Below are 26,198 nucleotides of genomic sequence, written 5' to 3'. Positions count from 1 at the left end.
AATTAAAAAACAGTATTCTGTGATCTGAGAAAACATGGGGGCTCATAATAGGAAATAGTATCTTGAAGGTATTCAGGAGCAAGCCCATGTAGAGCTTTATAGGTTAGTAACAGAATTTTGTAGTCAATGCAGAATTTTACAGGCAGCCAATGAAGTGATGATAGAACTGGACTGATATGTTCATATTTTCTGGTTTTAGTGAGGACCCTAGCTGCAGCGTTTTGAACTAATTGAAGTTTTCTTAAATTTCTGCTGGTGCATCCTGACAGTAGTGCATTACAGTAGTCAAGCCTTGAAGTAATAAAGGCATGTACTAATGTTTCTGCGTCCTGCAGGGATAAGGCATTTCTAATCTTAGCGATATTGCGAAGATGTAAAAAAGCTGTCCTAGTGATACTGCCTATGTGTTGATCAAATGATAAATCTGGGTCAATTAAGACACCAAGATTTTTTGCTGCTGAACCAGGTTTAACTGGAAAGTCAGCGAGATTTAAAATGAAATCTGATAATTTATTTATTGCCACCTTTGGACCCAAAAGCAGGACCTCTGTTTTGTTGCTGTTTAGAAGGCGGAAGTTACGCAACATCCAGCCTTTCACGTTTTTTACAGTCCTCTATTTTCTTTAATCTGTGTTTGTCATCGGGCTTGGCTGAAATATACAATTGCGTGTCGTCTGCGTAACAGTGAAAGTTAATGTCATGGTTTCTTATAATTGTGCCTAGCGGTAACATGTATAATGTAAATAATAATGGCCCTAAAATAGAGCCTTGCGGAATTCCAAATCTTACTTTAGAATAATTTGAATTTAAATTGTTTACCTTTACGAATTGATAACGTTCCAATAATAGGGCTGTCCCTGTAATCACAACCATGTTTTCTAACCTTTCTAGGAGAATATTGTGGTCAAGAAGCACCAACAGGGATATGTGGCCTTGATCAGAGGCAAGAAGAAGATCATTTGTTATCTTGATTAGAGCTGTCTCTTGGGCCATGACTTTTTCTAAGATCTTGGATAGAAATGGCAGATTAGAAATAGGCCTGTAATTAGATACTAACATCAAGATTTGGTTTCTTGATCATAGGTTTAATAACTGCTGGTTTAAAAGTTTTGGGTACATGGCCCAGGCTAAGGGATGAAATAAAAGATCCGAAATAAAATTTGGATCTGTAAACACCTTAACATCAGACTTTTATATAGGGTTTAATTTGTGTAAATTTACAAAATTTTTCTGTATTTAACCAGAAACCTCCAGAACTATAATAGTTTGATCTCATGGATAAACAGTACATCATAATATTTAGTAGGCACATTAACCAACATTTAACGGTTATACTCTGTACATTTACAGGATAAGGACATTTATTGATCGGTAAAGTTCTGTTAATAAAATTTGTAATAAGATTTAAAAGACAGTAATATTTGTTCTTTTAATTAAAAAAGCCTGTAATTTGACAGATTCTTGCTGTAGATTGACTGAATAATTCTTTGAAATAACATATTTAAAGATGGCAACTTTCAAATTACAGACCTTAAATATATTTTTCCAGTATTTCCTTCATTTTATTACATTTTAATAATGTATTTTAAGGATGAAATCTCATAATTGTACTTAAATTTGGCTGTTAAATTACAAAGAATATATACAGTGAAAGATTGTGATTTTACAGTAATAAATTGTTAAATTACATATAGTATTTTACTGTAATTTTACGGGAACTGTTTGGCAACTTTTGCTGCCAGACATTTGACCGTTTTTTTAAAATTGTTTTTTTTTTTTTTTTATAGTGCATAATAAGCCTACACGCTAATAAGCAGAGAAAGCTAAAAAGACAACACCAACAGGAGGAATGGTGTCGGCAGAAGCAACAAGTCCATAGTGACTGGTTGAAAAAAAATTACATTTGGAAATGTTTAGCATTTAAGTCCGAAGACCAAACAAGAGAGCTGCGTCACGAAGCCCAAAGTGCCCAAAAGTGACTCTCACACAAAACATACCAGCGCTTACCTTAGGCTATTCCCTTCAAAACGAGACCAAATTTGAGTCTTTCCGTTAAATTGTTCATTAGTAATACTCATGTTTGTGTAAAGATTACTGGCAAAATGTTTACAAAAAGTACAAAAAAAAGTAAAAAAAAAAAAAAGAAAAAATATGAACTCCATGTAGCTTAGGCTCTCAGCGTTCCAATGACACCTCAATCGTTGTAGACCAATTAGGGTCCAAGTTATGGCAACGCACAACCAAGAAGGAGGGACAAACACAGACCAATACATCAGCCGAAAGCATTCAATTTCCATGCCCAACAGACACACGTAGCGTGGGAGATGACTCAAACGGTTTTATTTGGTAACTACAAGCAACAAAACAAAAAAAATGAAAAGTTGTATTGTGGTATTGGTACCGACTTATACATTTCTGGAATTATGACATCCCTCCTCATTAATGGCTCTGCATTAATATATGGCTTTCTACTTGTGTAATAGAGTTTAGATTTCATTTATTGATGGAGTGCCATCTGAGGGCTCAACATTTAGTTATTGTTAAATAGCAACAACTGTATGACAAGACAAGATCACAGTGACAAGAACACAAAAGACCAATATCAACTCCTGAAATGTTTATCCTGTAAAAACTGTCATCCAGCCTTACCCTACATGGACTGTTTTTTCTTCAGATTTCCTGGATCATTTCCCTTCTTAAGACTAATGTTTTAATAGAAGATAAGTAAATGTAAAATGAAAGAATATTAGTTTCTCTCAATTTAAAAAAAATATCATCATAGCAATGAAGTTAAAATGCTAGCACTTCCTTGGATCTTTGCAGGAAGATAAATGTGATAAATATGAATGAACTTGTCAAAGTACACTGTTTCTTTTGGACATTATACATTATTATAATATGTCATTGTAGTTTTGATTATTTTTGACTTAGAATCTCTTAATCTGATAAGTATAACTTTCAAGGAGAGCTTTAATGGAGAAAATTAACAGCATTGCTCATGGATTAAACATGGAGAGAGAGGAATAGCAAGAGAGAAATGTTATGATATGTAACAATCTATATTCTGAAGGCAACAGTAGCAATGCATTGTTTACAATGGAATGGAGTAATGGCATATATATATATATATATATATATATATATATATATATATATGGTATAATTTGGAAAAATAATATAAGCAATAAGCAGTGTTTGAATATATATATAAAATATTCCCTGATACACTCACTAACTCATTGCATTTCAAGTACTACAACCAAATGTTTACTCCCAATTTTTTAATACTTTACTCCTTTTATTTAAAGGCTGAATTTTGCACATTATTCTGTCCATAACCCTAGTTATTATAAAAAGAGATGTGGGAGAACAGCATACAGGAATAACTGTGCCTAACTGTAGCAAAACTGATATAGAATCAGATTTGTGCCAAATAAATTGTTCAGTTCAGCAAGCGTGGATATTTCATTTGGGGAACTGAGTTGTCACTCAAAATCTTATTAGCCAATGGTGACACAACCCTGAAAAAACTACCCATGCATGAGCTTTGTGTAAGAACTTCAAATAAAAAGTCAGGGGGAATAAAAGAGAGCTGGCAGCATAATCGCAAAGACGACAGTTAGTTTAAAAATCTGATCAGTGAGAAAAGAGCAGAGATCTGTAAGCAAAAGGAAGTAAATGACCTATAGATTACACAATTACATATGGCTAATAGTATGAGTATAGTCTTAAATGTCTACAATTGTGGGGAAACAGTTCTCTCTGTTTACACTCAAGTGTGTGTTTGAGGGGATAAAACGACTGTTGTTTACACATGGATGAAGTTTAACTTGTCTCTAAGTTTTTATTCAGTGTTTGAATTACCAGAGATAAAAATTTGTAAGTTATTTGAGTTATTTTGATTTGTAGCACTTACAACCTTTCCAGAACGATCCTAAACTCAGTGTGTGCTTTTCAAAGTTTGAAGTTCTCTCTATTGCTTAAAACATTCCAGATGCCTCATGGTACATTAAACATGGTAATTTGCAGTGCAAATTAGAGAACTTTTTCCAGGAGAGATATATGGAGGAGAATCAAATAACAAAAATGGTGTAAGACATGGTAGGTTTGTACAAGTTTTGTCAGGGTGCGCAGTCATTTAATGGCCTCAATTTACTATTTTGTGGCCTCATACTATTTTGTGGCCTCAATATATTATTTCTTGGTCTCAATATACTATACAGTGGCCACAACTTGCTAAATAAACCCACCATGTCACCTTAGGGGCTCCGTACAAATGCTTTAGAATCAAGAGTATTACTGGAGAAAAATGCTGTTACAACATTCAAGGCTGAAGTTGAATTTATTTGTAAGTTATAGTGGAAAAGTACTATTTGGTCAATAACAAAAGTTCAACTCAATATTTTGTAATATAACCTTAGTTGGAAATGACAGACGTCAAAATTTTAATGTAAGTCTTCACCAGGTTTGCACACACTGTAGCTGGTATTTTGGCCCATTCCTCCATGCAGATCTCCTCTACGGCAGTGATGTTATGGGGCTGTTGCTGGGCAACACAGACTTTCAACTCCCTCAACAAATTTTCCTATTGGGTCCAGGATCTTGAACTGCTTTTTATGGAGCCACTCCTTCATTGCCCAAGCAGTGTGTTTAGGCTCTGTCAGGAATGGGTTGACTGATGGAAGCAAACGCAATAACACAGTAGACTTTGACACAAGGAACCCAATAGAGATTGTCTAAGTATCTTGCTTAGTTAAGGCAGACCCAGACAGAGAGATTGACAGAGAGACCTAAACTGGGAGACAGATAAAGACCTAGACTGGGAGACAGATACATTTTTAACAGAGGACTTTAGACAACGAACTAGACAGGGATACAGACAGGCAGACACCTAGACAGGCTTACTGAAACTGAGAGACCAACAGACTAGAGAGATAGGGAAATACTAACAGATTAGAGATAGAAAGAAGTACTAACAAACTAGAGATACAGACAGACTAGAAAGGTATACCAAGGGAAACACCAACAGACCAACTGAGCACAGAAAGGGAAATCCAAACAGTAGAACACAGGTACAAAGGGTACTGACAGACTTAAGGGAAAAGAAAGAAAGAACCGAACCATACCAACCAAACAAGGGAAATGGAAGAGAAATGTCCAACAAATAAGCACTAACACTAGGGAACTTAAATACACATCACAGACAAGGAACACCTGGGAAAGATTACGAGAGGGCAGGACTACAAAGGAGGCACAACAAGAGGGTGGAGCTAAGGCGGGACTAGGGCAGAGACAGGAACAATTACAAACAGAGCCATGTGCTCGAGCACAAGGTGGGAAAAAAAACAGACACGTGACAGGGCCAGGGCATGAGAGGATCATTGTCATGTTGGAAGACCCAGCCACATTCCATCTTCAATGCTCTCACTGATGGAAGGAGGTTTTGGCTTAAAATCTCACAATAAATGGCACCGCTCATTCTTCCCTTAACACAGTTCAGTTGTCCTGTCCCCTTTGCAGAAAAACAGCCCCAAAGCATGTTGTTTCCACCCACATGCTTCACAGTAGGTATGGTGTTCTTGGGATGCAACTCAGCATTCTTCTTCCTCCAAACACGAGTTGAGATTTTACCAAAACGTTGATATTCTCCTTCTGGATCATCCAAATGCTCTCTGGCAAACTTCAGACAGGCCTGGACATGCACTGGCTTAAGCAGGGGGACACGCCTGGCACTGCAGGATTTGAGTCCCTCTCGGCGTAGTTTGTTACTGATGGTAACCTTTGTTATTTTGGTCCCGGCTCTCTGCAGGTCCTTCATCAGGTCCCTCCGTGTAGTTCTGGGATTTTTGCTCACTGTTCTCATGATCATTTTGATCCCACGGGATGAGATCTTGTGTTGGGCCTCAGAACGAGGGAGATTATCAATGTTCTTGTATGTCTTCTATTTTCTTACAATTGCCCCAAGGGTTGATTTATTCACACCAACCTGCTTGCCTATTGTAGATTCACTCTTCCCAGCCTGGTGCAGGTACACAATTTTCTTCTTGGTGTCTTTTGACAGCTCTTTGATTTTGGCCATGGTTGAGTTTGGAATCTGACTGTTGGAGACTGTGGACAGGTGTATTTTATACAGATAATGAGGTCAAACAGGTGCCATTAATACAGGTAATCAATGGAGGACAGAGGAGCTTCTTAAAGAAGAAGTTACAGGTCTGTGACAGCCAGAAATCTTGCTGGTTTGTGGGTGACCAAATACCTATATTCCACCATAATTTACAAATAAATACTTTAAAAATCCTACAATGTGATTTCCTGGACTTTTTTTCTCATTTTGTCTCTCATAGTTGAAGTGTACCTCTCTCATCTTTCTAAGAAGGAGAACTTGCACAATCAGTGGCTGACTAAATACTTTTTTGCGCCACTGTATTCGACTCTACTCACTTTGTAACTCACTTGGAGATTTTGCAGATGGCTAGTTTGTGCTGCATGTCTGCATTTTGTTGTGTAGTCCAGTCTCTCTGGCCCTGCTAGGTTCACATATCATTTTTAGTCCTTATTCAGCTTGCATGGAACCAGGAGAGAGCTGAGACAAAAAAAATGTACCTGCTTCCAGGTGCCGGGGACCAGCTTTGTCACAAAAGTGCAGAGTAGAGCTGAGTAGAGTAGGGTCCATGCACTGGAAAAGCACCAATAAATTTCACTGTGTATACCACACGTTTCCTAAAATGTATCCACAACCAACCTATACTTCTTATAAACCCATTCCATTTAATGCTTCACATGAAGACCTGTGCCTGCCTTCTTGTCCTTGTGATGGCCCTCTCCTCACTTCAGATATGAAAACAAGTCCCCCCAGAACCCTACTCCTGCCAGAATAGATCAATATATCAGTGATAAGCAGACGTCGTCTTGGAGATAAAGCATTGCTGAGGATGTGGCCTGACATATCATGATTTGGACTTTAATTACTGAGGAGGGAGAGAGAGACTGAGACACACAGAGAGAGAGAGAGAGAGAGAGAGAGAGAGAGAGAGAGAGGCAGAGACAGAGAGAGGCAGAGAGGTCTGCAGAAGACCTCCACTTTGAAAAGTGTCAGGCAGCTCCATCCCTCAGCAGGATGCCACACATATATTATTTGTTATCTCCCAGAGAGCCAGGCCTGCAGGCCAGGCCTGAGAATGGGAAATAAATGACATCGCACAAGGAGGCTCATCCCTCTGCACCACCCCAGGGCCCCTTTGCCCCGTAAATAGCTTTTTTAAAGCTGGATCAATAATGATAAGTTGTGATTAAATAGATTACTACATTCCAAATTTAGCTTCCCTTCCCTCTACCTCATGGGGATGGCATATGTTCGTGGTCTAATGGATGAAAGCAAAGGACTATTTTGAGGCAAACCCGTTCAAAACATATTGTTGCTGTCAGGGGAAAAAAAGACCTCAACAAGCAAGGGGGGCAAACATGTTCTTACACTATGGCAAGATTTCTACCCAAGTTTTTGAAGCATTGCTACAGGTGGGTTCATTTCTAGTGACATGTTCTCAGCTGATATGTTCAAATAAAAATGGGAAAAAATGGAGAAAGGGAAGACAGTTATAATTCATTTTCTGTACATGGGTTTGGGCTGATTTTCAACTTATATTTAAACTTTCAATTTCTTACATAAGGCGGAACAGTGGGGAAACAGGTAGTGGCACTGTCACACAGTCCGAATCACTGTCAGTGAGGAGTTTGTTGTGTTCTCCCCATGTCTGTGTGGGTTTCCTCCAGGTGCTCGTGTTTCCTCGCAAGGTCCAGGTAGGTAGTAGGTAGATCAGCTACTCAAAAGTGTCCATAAGTGTGAGTTTGTGAGTGAATGTGTGAGTGAGGACTGGCGCCCCCTCCAGGGTTTGTTCCTGCCTTGTGTCTAATTGGCCTAACATAATATTTACATTCATTCATTTACACACCAGGACAGTTATTAGACAATCCAATTCACATAACCTCCATGTTTTTGGACTGCGGGAGTAAAACCGGAGACCTCAGAGGAAACCCTTGAAGACAAGGGGGGAACATGGAAACACAATCCAAATGGGACTTGAACCCAACCTAAACGTATTAATAGTTTGTCCTAATTTACTGCAGCAGCCGCCTTTATTTTTCATTATTTTGTGGCATCCAGTGGAACATTCTATGTGTCCACAATGAGTGAACCATAAAGGCACTAATACTAAATAAGGTGTATATACACATTTGTGGACATATTTCATGAAATATGATTTTAAATGACGATAAATTCTGTTTTGGTGCTGCCGTGATGTGCAGTGTACTTGCTTTGTTTTCATCATGGTGTCTTAATTTTCATTCATAGGTAAAACCTATGAGGAGTACTGTAACTGCAGAAGAAAACTGGCTTGTAATGAATGTGATTTACATATCACCTGACACAGGTCCCCCTCAGCGCACCTCATCCAATTTTTTCTCTTTTTTTTTCCTTCTTTTTTTTCCAGTTGGGGGACTTGAAATAGGCAGACGACTCCTTCTTTTAATTGAAACTGAATTCATTTTTACGTCGAGTACTTAATCCATTTTTGACAGCCCTCCACATTCTGCACGTATAATAGACTTCTCTCTCTTCTCTCCCTCTCTCCCCTCCTCCTCTGCCAAATCCATTTGACTTTAAACAGAAGTCCATTTATTAAATCTTTTATTAGGCCTTTCATTATGTATGCCTGTAAAGATCTTAATAGAGATGTAAAATAATGAAATTCGCTGAGTTCTTAAAGTGTTAATAAATCTCCATAACTTGTCTTTCTCAAAGAAAACCTGTTTTTGCAAGGCCCTGATATTTTATTCATGCTCTATGTAAATGTTCCCCGGGTTTAATTAAGCTCACATGATTCAGCTTCAAGCTGTCTGATACATTTTCCCTTTTCTGTCTTTGACACTTCTGTGCCTTGTTTTTTCAAATTGTCAACTATAAGAGTGAGATAATAATGAGAGAAAAATGATGCTTACGTTCAGAAATCATACTCTGTATGGTTTCAATTTTTGTGCATGAATATGATTACAAAGCCAGTCTCCTTATTTTGGAGGAGGGATCTATGGTTACTCATTCATTCTAATACTCTTATAATGCTTTTATAAACCTTGATCAAACCATCTACTGGTAATTTACTTAATGAAAATTATAATTGTATATGAATCAGTAGCTAGTTTGAATTAAGTATTTTCATGATCACTTGCATTTGTTTGCAATTTGTGATCCTGTTAAATCCTATCAAGACATTTATTGCTATTATTGCTGCTATGTTACTAAGCAGTCACTAGGGTGAATTTGGTATTCAAATAAATAAATAAATAGATTCACATGCACACTATTAAAATAAATAAAGTTCTTTAGTTGTTTATTAATCTAATCAAATAAACCTTTATTTATATATAGCACTTTTTACAGCTGATGTTGGAGTGCTGACGCTGCTGCTGGGCCGCTGCTAGGCTACGCTGTTGTCGGAGTTCTGACTCTGCTACATTGTTGTGGGGCTGCTGCTACACTACTCTGTTTTTGGAGCACTGACGCTGCTGCTAACTCTGCTCAACTCTCCGCCTCAGGGTGCTGCTAACACCGCTATGGCAAGCTGTTTTAGCCTAAAATGACACCACCGATACAAGTGTGAACTCCAGTTTTACTAGTATAAATATAATTGTTACTAGTTAAAATTAAATTCTGACTAGTAAAAAATTTGAATTATAAGTATCTATAATTCAGATTTCACTATTAAAAATTGCATTTTACTAGTAAGAATTGAAATAGAGAACTCTAGAGAGCTTTAATTTGAGATATCAAAATTACATCCTTAATAGTTAAAATGAACATTACAGAGCTCCGTTATCAAATCTTTACTTGTTCAAAAATACTTGTTACTGTTACGGATCTCGGGGGGTGCGGACAGACTGAGGGCGGACGCAAACGCTAAGAACACAGACTTTATTTAACAAAACAAACACAACACGACTGGGGCCCTTGCGACGAAGTCTCTGGAAACAGGAGGCCCTGCAGCGACGCCGTCCACGGAGGCAGGGGCATGCGCTGCTCGCCGGGTTTGTGCTGGAGCTTTAGAGGGTTTAGGGGGTTTGACGGGCGCACTCATGAGATCCCCTATAGGTGCGCCCCTGTTAACCTCACATCCGTAGTTCTGAGGTTGGAGGCTAACAGCCCCTACCCTTAACGCCCTCCCAAAAATTTCCCCGGAACTGAGGGGATAATCCTCCAGCGAGGGGGAGACTCCAGCCCGCTTTCTCCTTCGGCTCCTTCGACTCGCACTGGCGCAGTTACTCGATTCACGAGTCGACTCCTCTGGTAGAGGATGAGGAACCGCGCCGGGCATAAGCTGGAGCCGGCGACTCCATGCCGAGGCCGCTCTTAAAACCTCCTCCACAGGATCTTTGGGGCCTGTGCGGAATGGAGTCCGGCGAATCGCACACCTCGCAAAAGGAAAGTCTGTGTCAGCTGCGTCCTTGTGTGGGTCGTTCATTCTGTTAGGGGCGTGGGGTGCGGACTGACGGAGGGCGGACTCAAACGCTAATAACACAGACTTTATTTACAAGAGATAAACGAGACAAACATTAACAGACTAGGGGGCATGAGGCGGGCATGAAACGAGGCAAAAAACACGAAGAAGAATACAAAGAACAAAGCGAACATCACGAAGAACAACTAACATAGCAAACCATACGAAGACCAACGCTAACGAAACAAGGAACAATGAACGACACCAGGAAGTGAGGGAGGGGACTTAAATACACTAACAAACGAGAAACACCTGAAACGGATAACAAGGGTAAAGACGAGGAGGCGGAATAAAGGCGGGGCATGAACATAATAAAATAAAGCCATGTGCTGAGATAGGAAAACAGACGAAACGAGACGAGGGCGTGACAGTTACAAGTAAAAATGGAGTTGTGACCAGTAATAATTGCAGTTTGGGAGCTCTACAACTCAATTCTTACATATACAACTCAAGTCCATACTCATATTCAACACATGCTAATTTACACCAGCTAGCATGCCTCTTCATCCTATCTGGCACTTTCCTTAGACTACAGTCACTCGTGTTTTTTTTTTTTAATTTTTGTTTGTACTTTTTTTTGTTTTATATCATTTTGTTTGTGAGCTGCTCTGTGTAGTAGCCTGTTGTTTAGCAGGGTGAACATTAGCTGCGTTGCTAACAACCTTCTTGTCGCAGACAAAATGTCGGTGTTCACAGAGCCTTCTAACCATTCTCGTACAACAGTAAAGGCATTTAGGGCCTTGCTGAATGGGTCAGAAAGTTCCTCCCCAGAGATTCTTCTAAACTGACACTTTCATCCAGCACTCCTCTCATACGGACACCACAAGCCTTTTCCCGCCTATGTCCCTGACATAAATATGCATAAGATGCAAATACATAAATGAACCCTTCATGAATAGAGAGCTCTAAAATGTAATTCTGACTAGCAAGGATCTTAATCTAAGCACAACAAGTAATGAAAATTTGTGTTTAGTAGTTGATTTCTTAGTTGTAACAATGCTTCTTAGCAATAAATCATATACCGTTGGAAAGCCTGTTAATCTCCCTTTTAAAATGGTGCCACATTTGTAAGGAACATGCATTTGTGGGTTGTGCAGTAGAGCTAAGTATGTGGGTTGCGCCCATGAAAAATTTGCCAAATCTTCTCTGCAATTGCCAATCAGCTTATTTTGCTGTTGCTATTGACACTTGTTTTGAGCTTCTGGTTGAGCTGCCAACCAGGTGCCTTTTTACTAGTCAGAATTGCATTGTAGATATCTGAAATTAGATTTATTCTAGTAATAATATAATTACAGATATCTCTAATTGGAGTTTTTACTAGTAAAAATGTAATTATGAATATGAGAGGGTGAAATTCAATGTAAGTCAATGAAGAATTATGACTAGTCAGAATTACATTAAAGATATGCCCTCTTGGCAATGTGACAAATCAGAATTTCATTCATGGATACGTAGGTCTGTATTCTTACTAGTAAAAATGTTGTAGATGATATCTGAAATGGGAGTTGTTACTAGTAAAAATTACATTAGAGAAGTCTTTAATTTGAGTTCTTTCTAGTAAAAATGGAGATAGGACTTGTTTCACTGGTGTCATTTAAGGCTAAAATGGCTTGTCATACACTGCTGTTAATTGATAAAACACATTTGTATGTTTTTGACTCAACACTGCTACCATGTAATGTTATGAGGTTGGTTTTTAATATGATTGTGTTTCCATCAAATAAAATCGATGGGCAGGGAGTGCCCATGGAATGATTTCTCTGTACTTTACAAGGCGCTGATTGTTCTTATTATTTCTGGGAATGTTCATGTCCACCCTGGTCCTGATTCAAATGCTGAGATCAAATGTGATCTCTGTTTTGATGATTTTTGTCTGCAAGAAGTCTCTTAGCAAAAGTGGATCATTTGGAATTTTGTGTTCACAGCTCCATTCCTGATGTTATGGTCTTAACAGAGACCTGGTTGAGAAAGTCTGTTGATTATCCGGAAATATTATTGCCATGTTATCATCTTTTTAGACAAGATAGGTCTTCTGAAGGTGGAGGTGTGGCTATTTTTGCCAGGGAAAATCTTCAGTTTTCAGTTGTTTTAGCGAAATCTATTCCAAAACCATTCTTTTTATCAATTTTAGTTGTTAATATTAAGTTGTCAAATAACTTCTCTTTGAATGTGGCTGATTGTTACTGACTTCCAAGTGCTCTAATCTTTATATCCCTAAGCAATGCCTTAGCTTTGTTTACTAGGTCAGAATTTATTCTTTTAGGTGATTTAAATTGGGATATGTTTAAACTAAATTTGATTCTTTAAATCTCAGTCAAATCATATCTCTTCCTACTAGGTATGATTCCAGAAACATTCAAAAGGCCACATTGATTGATATTATCCTTGCAAATTCCCCACGAAAGGAATCAGTCTGGTGTGTTCTGCAGTGTTATTAGTGATCATGCTTTACTGCTTGTGTTTGCTTGTCCTGTGCAGATCAGATACATGAAATTTTAAACACTTAGATACTCAAGCTTTTTTTATATGATTTGTCTAGTGTAATATGGTCTAAATTATGGCTGACTCCTGCTGTAAATGATGAGTGGAAGTTGTTTTGAAACTTGGCGCTGTTGTTAACAAGCATGCTCCTTTTTCGAAAACAGAATACAAACCTTTAGCAGCCCTTGCTGTACTGTTACAGCAAAATATTAATAATAATAATAATAATAATAATAAATAAATAAATAAACAATACTGCTTGGTGTAAATTCCCAATAATTATTTAGTTTTTTAAACAAATTAAAATTAAGGCCATTCAATCTAATCGAAAGGCTAAGGCTGAGTATTTTTAAGAGCAGTTCTGCTCAGTGCCTCCTCCTGCACTTAATGTAGATGACCTTATTTTCACTGACAAGGTACGGATGGTAAAAAATTTTAGTGAACGTTTTATAAAATCTGGGTGTTCGGTGTACAATAACTGGCAGAAATACAGTCACTGCAGAGTAGGGTTTTTTTTGTATTGGGTAAGATTACCATTACCCACATATATTGCAAACGCAGACAAAACATCAAAAGAACACAAATTCTTTGAGCTATATTGGGTGCAGCCTCTCCACAAGCTGGCCCACTCCAACTCAACTTTCCTCCTCACACTCCATGCCCAAACACCCTTCCCCTCATTAATACTACCTGGGATATACCATCCATGAAGGTACAGTTAACCAGAAACATGCAGTTTCTAGAGGAACGAAAACCACACATCCCTTTAAAATGACACCAAGCACCAAAATACAGCAAATTACTCATAATATTTAACTGAGAAAATAAAACATGTGCACAATGTAAATACCACAGTAATGTTAGGGATAAATGACACCCCTCCTTTTAAAACAGACATCTTCCACCCCGGAACGTTCAATAAAGAGCCATTAAGAGCAGCGCGTGTGTTCCTACCCAGGGCCCTGATAATGGATGAGGAAGTGGGCAACTCCAACATCAGTGTGGGTGTAAGATTTAACAGCAGTATTTTGATATGTTAATATGGTTTAAACGGAGAGTGTGGTAATGGGTACCTCACTAGCCACACGTCCACTTATCAACATGTGGAAAACCGGACTATGAGAACAGACACCAGTCATTAGTGATAGCGCCTGTTTATATGGCACAGCAAAAACTGAAGCAACTATGGATCCAATGCACCCTGTTTGAAATTATGTGAGTTCTAGCAAGCATTAACACGGATATTATTAAACAAACTGATATTTATGAAATGTGTGTGTGCATATATTTTACAGACGGAGCCTTCTGTCCGTAATCTGTGTCCATTTTGTACATAACTTGCACGTTTTCTGAAAGCTTACAAATGCAGATGGGACGGAGCAATACCACTGGGGACCTTGGGGGCAGTGCAAGATGCTAATTGCTCTGCCTCACTCATGCCTGATGTCCGGGGCTACTTGCAAAGCAAGTTATTGGAAGTATTGGAAATTACATGTGTCATCAGTTTCCCTCATTGGTAAGACAAGTGAATAAAATTCTCTGTCCAAATGTCATGCAGTATTTCATGGCCTCACAGACCACCACCATCTAGAATGCACCATCTAGACTCATGCATTCGCGTTTATGCTGATGATATTTATGCTTATGCTGATGGCCCCTCTCCAGAGGTTGTAATTAATACATTCCAAGCTTTACCAGTGTTCAGCAGGTTCAGCAGTGTTCACCTTGAATCTTATGATAAATACCACCAAGCCTAAGGTTTTATGGTTTGGCAAGAAGAGCTCTGTGCCTCAGATAAATCAAACTATTCACACTCTTAGTGGCATTAAAATAAAACAGGTTACACAGTATAAATATTTAGGTATTTAGATAGACAATACATTGTCTTTCTCAGTTCACATCAGTAGGGTACACTCTAAGGTTAAGTTTAAAATAGTTTTTTTGTTTTTATTTAAATACAGAATGTGTGACTCCTTAAGTCGCTCAGCTAAATTAATCTTAGTTCAAATGACTATCCTCCCTATGTTAAATTACGGTGATGTAATATAAAGATTAGCCAATAAAAGCATCCTGCACAAACTGGATATACTCATCTATATCATTTTGCCATTCGTTTAGTTTTAAATTCTCCCTTTAAAACTCATCACTGTTCTCTTTACTCTTCAGTAAAGTGGCCATCGTTGCACACTCATAGTACTATTCATTGGTACATGCTGATTTACAAACCCTTTTTGGCCTAGCTCCCCCTTATCCGTTTCAGTTGTTGCAGTCTCTGTCCTTTAGTTATAACACTCATTCTGCCCATATTATCATGCTGAAAGTCATGAAAACAAATACAGTTTTTGGTCTGTCCTCATTTCAGTCAGCTGCAGCCAAGAACTGGAAATTGCTTCAAAAAACACTAAGATTGGTCAATTTTATTTCAAAGTCAGCTAGGAATTCTGTTACTGATTTTTTAAATGATAAATGCAATTGCAATGCATAACATGGACACCCGCTGATGTCATATCTCATGTCAGTAGTAGTTGTCTTTTATTCTGTTTGTTAGATTCTCTTGTTGTTGCTTTTCTGTTGTTTTTGTTGCATATAGCTTTTTTTGTGTCTCAAAAGGCTTTGCCTTTTGCCAGGATGCCATTGTAAATAAAAAGTTGTTCTTAATGACTTGCCTGGTAAAATAAAGGTTAAAAAAAAAAAAAAAGTACATCATAGCATTTTGTATGTTCTGCAAAATATTAAAGTTATCATGGTTTTTCCATCAATAATAGAACATTACAACTGCAATTAATTATTTTACTGAATTAGTCTTTTTTTCTTTTCCTTTGCTGCTGGAGGAAAGTTAAGGAAATTGCTCATGCAACGAATATGTGCGTTTGTGTGCAAGTGTGTGCGTGTCTGTCTGTCTGCCTGACTGTGTTTGTGTGTGTGTATCTGTATGTATTTTGGGCGGGTTGGCGGAGGGGTAGCTGGCTGCAGATAGTGAGCAGACAAGGGGTTCACACATGGCCGGAGCACATCCGTAATGGGTCTAAGAGCAGCGCGAGCTCTATCACTTCCAGATGAAACAGAGAGAAATAGGGAAGATTTGAGGATGGTGGGGAGGGGCTTAGAGGGAGGAATGAGTCCACTGGGAGAGGGGGAAATTAGCTTAACAGCTGTGAGCGTGTGTGCGGGTCACAAGGGACCTAAGATAAAACGGCATTCTCCAAACACATCAAAATCTACCTCTCATAGACAGCACTCATCCAGCTGCCATCTGCCATATGTTCCATCAACACACTCCTAACGAACAGCATGAAATCTTTCTAAAGAACAGCATAATATGGTCCTACAGAACAGTGTGATACACCCTTAAAGAACATGATATACTCATGAGTAATATTATGAAAAAAAAACCCCTAAAGATCAGCCTTATATGCTTTAGAACTACATCAGTAAACAGTCCTAGAGAAATGTATGATACACTCCTAAATATGGCATGATAAACATCAAAGCAACATCATGAAACAATCTAAAAATAGAGCGTGAGATATCTGTGAGTGTGTCTGTTTGTGTGTCTATAGTACTATCTGATATACTCCATAAGGCCTGCTGGATACACCCCCTAAATAACCTAAAAATTTGTACATACTAAAGAGCACTTCAATGTTGTGCAATTACATCTAGGATACATTTCACACCAGAGAGATGTGCTCATACCTTTAATTATGCAAAGTCATTGTTTTTGGTTGTTTTTAAAAAAATTTTTTTTATTATTACTGCGTAATTGTTCTGTAGTGATTTAATCCGATGGCAAAATCTCACTCTTCCTCCGAGTAAATTGACTTGAGGTCTAAAGAGTAATAGCAAGTGCAAATCTACTTCAGTTATAAAGAAATATAATTCATATTTAATATTATGTGTGTCAATGTTTCATTCTCTTTTTCTCTGTGCTGTGTTGGTTCCGATGTGCTTACTCTAAGCCAGTTTCTTTTACAAGTTTGCACTTTAGATTTACATATTAAACCAGCACGTGACAATTACAAATCAGTTCTTGATGGAAAGATAATTTCTCTAGTTTGGAAAAAAATTCTCTAGTTGATGTGTTGATGAACAAGTGATAAAGATTAATTAGTTTTAAACAGCTAATAAACTCCTCAGTGCTTCCAGGCAATAAAATATTTTTTACTGTACATGACAGTGTGTAGGTCTGTGGGAGGCAGCGTTTATCCAGTTAAGATGTGTTTTCATTCATAATGCATGAACATTTGAATAGAATTTATGGACGATTAAATTAAAACATAGGGTATGTAAACATGTACAATCTCGATTATTACATGTCGAACATCGCATGAAAACATTAAATCAAATTAACCAAACTATTCGTGAAAATCGCCCAGCACTATTCCAAGTATGTTATGATTCATTATAATTCTTAGTTATTTTATGTTCACAATGCCAGCTCCCATCCACTGGTGGTGTTGTTTAACTGAATACACACATCTGTTATGTACCCAAAAAAAGGCTTATTGTAATGTATTCGTAAGTTTTACACACGCACAAAACACTGCTGTTTGTAACATTTTGGAGTTGAAGTATATAGTTGGTTTAGCATCATAATTAGAGTTAGGTTTTGGGTTTAGTTTAGAGATATAGTTAAAGTTAAGGTTAAGGTTAAGGAAAAATTCAGAATTATTATTTTCATTCTAGGTAGCCAGATTATGAATATGTAAAAAACAAAAACATTTAAATTGTATTGAACTGAAGTATTCACTCACCTATCCAAATAATAGAATTTGTGTTCCACTCACTTCCATAGCAACAGGTGTATAAATCAAATCACCTAGGCATGTAGACTGCTTCTACAAACATTTGTGAAAATTGTGTCACTATCAGGAACTGAAGTTTAGTCATGAAATGTACTCGCCACTCAGTATTCCACAGTTAACTCTCAGTTGTATTTTAACAAAGTGGAAACAATTGGGAATGACAGCAACTCCATGTAAAATGACAGCGCAGATTCAGCGTATGCTGAGGTGCATATTGTGCAGAGGTCGTCAACTTTCTATAGAGTCAATTGCTACAGACCTCGAAACTTCACGTGGCCTTTAGAGCTTCATGGAAAAGGTTTCCATAGCCAAACAGCTGTATCCAAGCTAATATATATATATATATATATATATATATATATATATACACTTATACTTTTAAAAAATATCTGTATTTACATTTATCTTTACAAGAATACGAGTATAATTTTCTTAACAGTGGTTATTTTTCATCAGGTTTTATGACACAAATATAAGCCTTTCATTACAACTGACATAAAGACCCATTTTAATGTATGATTAAAACTGTGTTAAATAAATCAATGCTGAAAAAAAAAACAGAAACAATTCAGGAAAATAACTAAAGATTTATTAGAGTTAAATTAACATTACATATCCCCCCCAGGCAACATACACCTTGTCATGGGAAGCACATCTTTAATTAATTTGGCTTAAGATTCTAGAAAATTTACCAGAGTGTCACACTTGAGAAACATCTGTCAGAAACTTTAGAATGATATTTTAGGGTTTGAAGTGTATTTCCTAGGAACTGTCCTCACATTCGGTGAGGAACTGTCAGCATTTCTGCTGCCTTCAGCGCTCTGGCCAGAACTGCAGCCATATGCACTTTTTCCATAAGCTTTATCCTTAGTTATTCTACCATTTTCAGCTAAATTTGATTCTTATTCCTTAAGCCTTAGCCTTCATCTCTGTAAAACAGCTTAAAATGCTTAGAGTAATTTGCTTATTTATTTATTTAGAGTTTAGTGTTCATCCAGGCCAATAGTGATTATTCACTACTGAACTCTGCATTCTTAAATAAAATTAAAATTAATGTTTATTTATATTGGTCAAGATCATTTTGAAATTTAAAAAGTGTCTCATATCAGTATATCACATTCTTATTGATGTAACTGTCTTTCTAAGCCCCACTTTATAATAATTGCTTCTTACAACTGTGCATTTATACATAACCATCGATCCAACAACAATTAATTAGTGATGATGTCATAAGTTCTGTCTTATTGCACATACAAAAGATGTAGAGATTTTTATATTGTTATGTACTGTAATGGTTAATAAGTGGTATGGAATGACAAACAAAGCTTTTTGGCTTTTTTTTTAACCCGTGTTTGGCTGAAGTACCTGTATGAGGGGAGGGTCTGCAACAGGTGATATCCAGGGAGCACACAAGAGAGACCCAACAACTGTGAATGGCGGACAAAAGACAGGGATGAGGAACTGGAAATATTAAGCCTCAAATAACACAGCATGAGAACACAAAGAATGTAAACAATGAAGCATGGGCGGGAAAACAAAGCATGCAAACCAAGATGATGATGGAACTAAGCAAATAAATAAAACCAAAACACAAATATAAGACAAATACTTGACACACAGACCAACAAGATCTCAGATAAAACACTATACAATGAAATTATAAAGATAAATTGTAAATATAAAGATATTTGTAACATGTACATCGCAGGCAGATATGATTCACTTTTATATTACAACCACTACAGGTGAGCTAATATTCATTCGTAACAATGTTTCAGTAAATTCACATAATGGAATTTTTTGGGGCAATTATATATTAATTATTAATTCCCTTTAAGGCCAAGCTGCACATATGTGGCCCCAGGTTCGACAGAACTAAAATGACAGAGCATGATGATTCCTATCCTAACTGGATAGAGCTTAAACGACTGTGAGCAAGATGTGCATTTTTTTCTGTTTTGTTTTGCTCAAAATTGCATGGGTATATCAAGAAGAGAAGTGTGAATTTACTTGAAAACTCACAGAAGCCAATTAAGGAGAGTATCATAGTAACAGCAGAAACTTCAGGAAATCATTATATGTCATTTGTTTTCAAACCATTTTCGAAACAAAATAAGTATTGCCACTTGTGACTGTGTAAATGGTGCAATGCTGCTGTTGTACTGAAATTACAACCATGTTTTTTAACAAGCATAGCACATTCATTAGCGCTACATACTTTAAGACATGACACCTAGTCCAAATTAATTTTTAGAACAGCCTTCTTCTGTTCAAACTGCTGCCCTCAGGATTAAAACACACCTGAAAGATCTGTTAGCATTACATTCATTGTGAAATTTTTAAGAGAAGGTGTTTTCAAAACCAACTAGGGATGATTTTTTTTTACTTCACTTGGATGACATTGTCTCTGTAATTGGTGTAAAGATCCCTTAAAACCAAATCACTTGCTGAACAAATTCCCTCAGCCAAGACTGTCAAAGATATTCAAAAGGGGATGGATATTTTTTTTCTCTTGTAGCTCATTAAAATCATGTCTCCAGAGTAGTCGGTGTGTGTGCATGTTCAGGTAGGTCAAAGTAAAAGGAATCACATTGTGGAATTTCTAGCGTACAATCTTAGACAAAAAAGAAAAAAAAGTACGGTAGAGATACATTACTGGTCAGTAAAGATACAAACCGTGTAAATGCACATTTAAACCCTTAGTGCAGAAACGCCCTCTGTTAATCAACATTAATTAGTTTATAGCGTCAAATTATTTTTATCACACATCCCTCAACACCAACTCATCTGTTGTTGGTGTTGTTCATGTGTAGTAACACAACTACCCGCACGCATTGGCAAGCCAGTTTACCTAATGACACCAGCGATACAAGTCCTAAATCCATTTTTACTAGCAAGAACTCTGATCTCGCTAATGTAGTTTTTACTAGTAACAACTCCCATTTCAGATATCAACTACGACATTTTTACTAGTAAGAATACAGTCATACATATCCATAATAAAATTCTGACTAGTTACATTGCCAGGAGGACATATCTTTAATGTAATTCTGACTAGTCATAATTCTCCATTACGTTTATTTTCCCCTTCTCATATGAGTGCACTTATAGATATCAATAATTCTCATTTTTTCCATTCAGAATTTAATTTTTACTAGTACAAATCTGAATTAGAATTTGTATCGCTGGTGTCATTTTAGGCTAAAACGGCTTGCCGTACACACCGAATTTCAGCCTCCTGCTCTCAACCGTTCTTCAGAAGAAAATGAAGAGCCTACCTGCTCGGTACTGATTGTTCACACCTGGAGCAAGACGCCATTTAAACTCGGACTTTTAAACCATAACAGACATGTAAGGTCTCGTCAAATTCTATCTTTAAAAATCACTTACAGTCTCAGGAAACGAGCCGTAACAAGTCTTTATTTCCTGCGCAATGCACTGTTATGTAGCTCTTGGTGCACAGGCAATGGAAAGTTTTACGTAAAATCTTCGTGAATTCAAAGCTGAGGGCGTTTCTTCTTTGATTCAGTGTAGCTGTGGACCAATAAGCGGCTGTTGGCTGTGAACGGGGTCCTATTACCCGGGGGAGGGGTGCGCTGCTGGACGCTGGACAGGGATTCGCTCACAGCTCTCAGCATCCGGGGCAGAAGTGATTGACACCTCTGTAGACCAATAGCAGGGACTCGAAGACAAAGAGGCAATATACCGAAATCATTCACTCTTTAGGCCTGGGATCAGGAGAAGCGCTCCAGAAGCGCACTGTAAAGGAGGGCCTAATCCTGAAAGAGCGCTATGGAACTCCATCCGGGCCATTTAAGAATAAACTTAAATGTGCGTGAACAATCAAATAAAACCTTTTTATTTTGTGACAACATTTTGTAAAAACGTTTTGTGACAGACTGTTTTAAACTTTTGGGCACTTTGAGGTACATGTTGTCAACTTTCAAAAAAGAATGCTGTATAGCTGCACAACACTTGAATGTTTTTGCTTATATTTTTGTAGGTTGTCTTACAAGACCCCAATCAGAAAACGTAAAGAAATGGCTAGTTGTCCTCAGCACCCAGTAACACATTGTTTCCCCAAAAAATATTAGGTGCTTTTTGTTTTTTGCATTTTCTTTTGTTTTAAAGGTTCTCAACTGGAGCTTAAATAATGGGAAACAAAGCCTGAAGGTGAATGAATGCCTTGGCCGAAGTGTCTACATCAGTTTAAGCCTTGAATGATCATTGTACTATTTGTAGAACTTAAGATATCTAGTGTTAAAATGGAGTAGTACAAATCGCTCTAAAATGAGCCAATGACTGTGTAAAGGAGTACAACCGTCATTGTAAAGATCCTAAAGGTTCATTTCATTCTCTGCTCCAGAAGGAGTGGAGAATATTTGCAATCATTCTTTATAGAACTGTCTAAAATTAAATAACCTAATGCAACTGCTGGAGATGAAATTGGGCATATACACAGGTTTAAATTCTACAAATATGATAAAAAAGGCACAATTATGTCCCCTTAAAGTATGAATATGTACAATTTATTGTACCACCATAGTGACAGCAAAAGCTACCACCACAGAGACAATATATCTAACAGTGTACATCATTGTTTAGTAAGGGTGACAACTTAAATGTGTCTTCAGAGGTAAAGCAATAGTCTTCAAATCCAGTTGTATACCTGAAATATAAATTACATTGTCATGTTCAGAAGGTGTAGTCCAACATGTCAGAATTACTTTTTTTCTGGTGTCCAATCCAGTGTGCTAATGCTCTTTGATTTCACATTTTCTTGGGGACAGCTGAGCCTGTCCTTGTTAGTTTGAATGTCATGGACTACTTTGTGTGTGTGTGTGTGTGTGTGTGTGTTGTGGGGGGGGGGGGTCTGGATCTGGAGTTGGGGTGTTCTCCTCATGTTTCCTTCCCCAGTAAGTAGATGGATTGGCTGCTTAAAGTGTCAATAGGTGTGAATTTGTGAGTGTGCGTCGCTCTGTGAAGGGCTGGCGCCTCCTCCAGGGTGTGTGAGTAGGCTCTGGACCCAACGTGACCCTGAATTGGATAAGCGGTTACAGACAATGAATTAATGTTTTTTGTTTTTTTCTCTGGGAGTATGAATTTTGAAAGTAATATTGGTATATGTTTGAGCTCTATCAGCTCTGGCTTTAGTGAGATTGTTGCAGATAGAATAGAAGAGAACACTTTGCACAGCAGTACATCAATATTAAAGGTGCAGTACATGATGGTGCTGGGAATATAAATTTGTAATGTTTAAATAAAGTGTATAAAATGTATCTATCCAGCAAAATTATAAAATTGTTTTATAAAATTATATTAAGCAAAAACATTTTGGAATACAATATATATATATATATATATATATATATATATATATATATATATATATATATATATATCGGGCGCAAGGCGGGAATACACCCTGGAGGGGACTATATATATATATATATATATATATATATATATATATATATACAATAATACACACACACACCCTTATCAGTGTTTCTGTAGTGTAGTATGTAAAGTTCCATTGTTTGTTGTTTGGGACACAGCCTGTTAATGTTAGTTAGCCTGTTAGTGTTAATCAAATGCTGTTTCACATCATTATAAATGCAGTATTTTACTGCCTTATCTACAAGAATCAGCTTATAGTTATCTAATATTTTGGGTATGTGGTGGGATTTGACTGAGCAGTGTTAAAAAACACTCATACATCCTTGCACATTCAGTGAGAAACTGAGTGGTTTAATTAGTAGGCCAATTTTCTGTATTTTTGAATGTTTCAAATGAATGTTAATGTTGTATCTGGTGTTATAATGTTAAGCTACTGATTTAGAGATAGAAGTTGACGTTACTTCAATAAATTAAAAAACTGTAAATTTGCATGTGTATTTTATTACCATTTTTGGGGGCCAATAATGTACAGGTGGGGCATGGACATTCCACTTCCTCTGTGGTAGGAAATGATAGATAAAGTTTGAGAACCACTGCTGTAGTGGAACTTTTTTTTTCCTGAAAATGTAACAAATATAGACACTAAAATCACTATAGAGGCACTACTGAAATGCTGTTGTCATTTTTGATTATGTCACTACCGCCAAGCAGCATCCAGTTTCTGTGAGCAGATCTGTTTGTGCATGGTGGAGCCACAGGCCACTTTAGTCACAGTTTCCTCACTCTGACATTATTCATTCACTTTTACACACACTTGATTCCTTCTTAGGCCCTCTCTCTCTCTCTCTCTCTCTCTCTCTCACACACACACACACTCTCTCACACACACACACACACACACACACACTTCTCTATTTTCCTCCTGTCTCCCTTTTCAGACTGTTATATTATCTGGTGTTTAATTTATTAACACTCTACTGCAGTGTGATTGGCTTTTTTATTGTGCCTATTTCAAAAACTATTCATGACAGTAATGCAAAAATAAGACTGGGTGGTGCACAATTATGTAGGGTAAAAAGATCTGAAAGCTACATGTAAATAAATATATTGAGGTTTGGGCAGCACACACACAGAAAAAGTATTATTCAGAATGAGCTGTGCAACTATTCAATGTATATGTAATGTATCTATTCAATAACTACATCACTAAATAAATAAAATACACAAAGTTGACACCTTATAGTTGTCACATAAAGTTTACTTGTGTTCAGGGCATTTAAGGATATGATTCTTTTATTAATTAATTCATTCATTCATTCATTCATTCATTCATTCATTCAATTTCTGTAACCACTTATCCAATTAAGTGTTGCGATGGGTCCGGAGCCTACCAGGAATTATTGGGCACAAGACAGGAACACACTATGGAGGGGGCGCCAATCCTTCACAGGAGAAACACTCACACATTCTCTCACATACTCACACCTACAGACACTTTTGAGTTGCCAATCTACCTACCAATTTGTTAACAACAAATGAAGTAAAATGGCAACATTAATGTTGTCGAACTAATATTATACTATATTTTAACATGTGCTGGTTTAAAAACAAAACAAAACAAGAACTACACTCCAATATCCTCTGAAAACATAGTCCACTGCACTGCCTTGTGCTTTTTTAAGAAAAAAAAGTCTGTAAATCTGGCTCTCCTGGAGTCTTCAGAAACACTTCAATCCAAAAACATGAACTATTGTCCAATGTCCTAAAACATTCAATCATTCATTCTTTATTTCATTGTGTGTAACCGCTTATCCAGTTCAGGGTCGCAGTGGGTCCGGAGCCTATGCGGAATCACCGGGCGCAAGGCAGGAACACACCCTGGAGGGGGTGACAGTCTTTTACAGGGCAACACACACCCACACACACATTCACTCACACACTCACACCTACGGACACATTAGAGTCAACAGTCCAACTACCAACATGTGTTTTTGGACTGCAGGAAGAAACGGGAGCACCTGGAGGAAACCCATGCGGACACAAGGAGAACACACCAAACTCCTCACAGACAGTCACCCGGAGTGGGACTTGTACCCACAACCCCAGGTCCATGGAGCTGTGTGACTGCGACACTACCTGCTGTGCCAATGTTTGTTTTATGGAAACTATTTATTTTAGTCAGCTAGAGTCAAAGGAAAAGGAAGGCTTTCTTTTGGGTCTGGTGACTGGGTGTGAAACAATGTTTTTCAACAAAAAACAAAATGACCTTTCTGTCCTGTTTGGGCAAAATTGCTACCTTTATTTGCATAATTATCAGTAATTAAAATGTTTCTCCCTCTCCCCCTGTTTTCTCATTATAGTCTGATAGAACTCAATTCCTTTGTTTGCTTAATCTGTCTCAGACACAAAAGCCTGTAATTAAAGACCAGAATGAATGTTATCATTAATGAGAAACTAGTAGAAATCACACATCAAATGTCTTGGAGTCTGATAAAGCATCTTTTTGATTGTCTCCCTTTTCAAACATTGGAATTTAACAATGGAAAAACAGTGATGGCCTTTGACATAGCAAATTAGAAAATTGAACATTAAACAAGACTTGTGATGGTGAGTGATACAAAGAGAAAGAGCAACTTTAAAACTTTGTATAATGTTCTTTAGATAATCTACTATATATATACAAAGATTGTCATAGCTTTTTTAAATTACAATTTGTCATAGCTTTTTGTAAATTACAATTTGCTTCCCACTTTATTTTAAGGATATCGAATTCATATGCAATGTGTGGAACAACAATGCAATTACTGCTGGTGTATTTGTTACAGACGGATTACAAATGAATTTTGATACATACTACATTACATATAATAGATCTTGTGTGTGTGCACAGATTTTCAAGATGCTCTATTAGATGGGATCATCATTACCCCATTGGTGGAGAAGCTGATTTCATCTAATTTTG

The sequence above is a fragment of the Hoplias malabaricus genome, chromosome 10 (genome assembly GCF_029633855.1).
Source record: "Hoplias malabaricus isolate fHopMal1 chromosome 10, fHopMal1.hap1, whole genome shotgun sequence".
Lineage (NCBI taxonomy): Eukaryota > Metazoa > Chordata > Actinopteri > Characiformes > Erythrinidae > Hoplias > Hoplias malabaricus.
The sequence above is the reverse complement of the archived record's forward strand: the minus strand, read 5'-3'. Positions refer to the sequence as shown.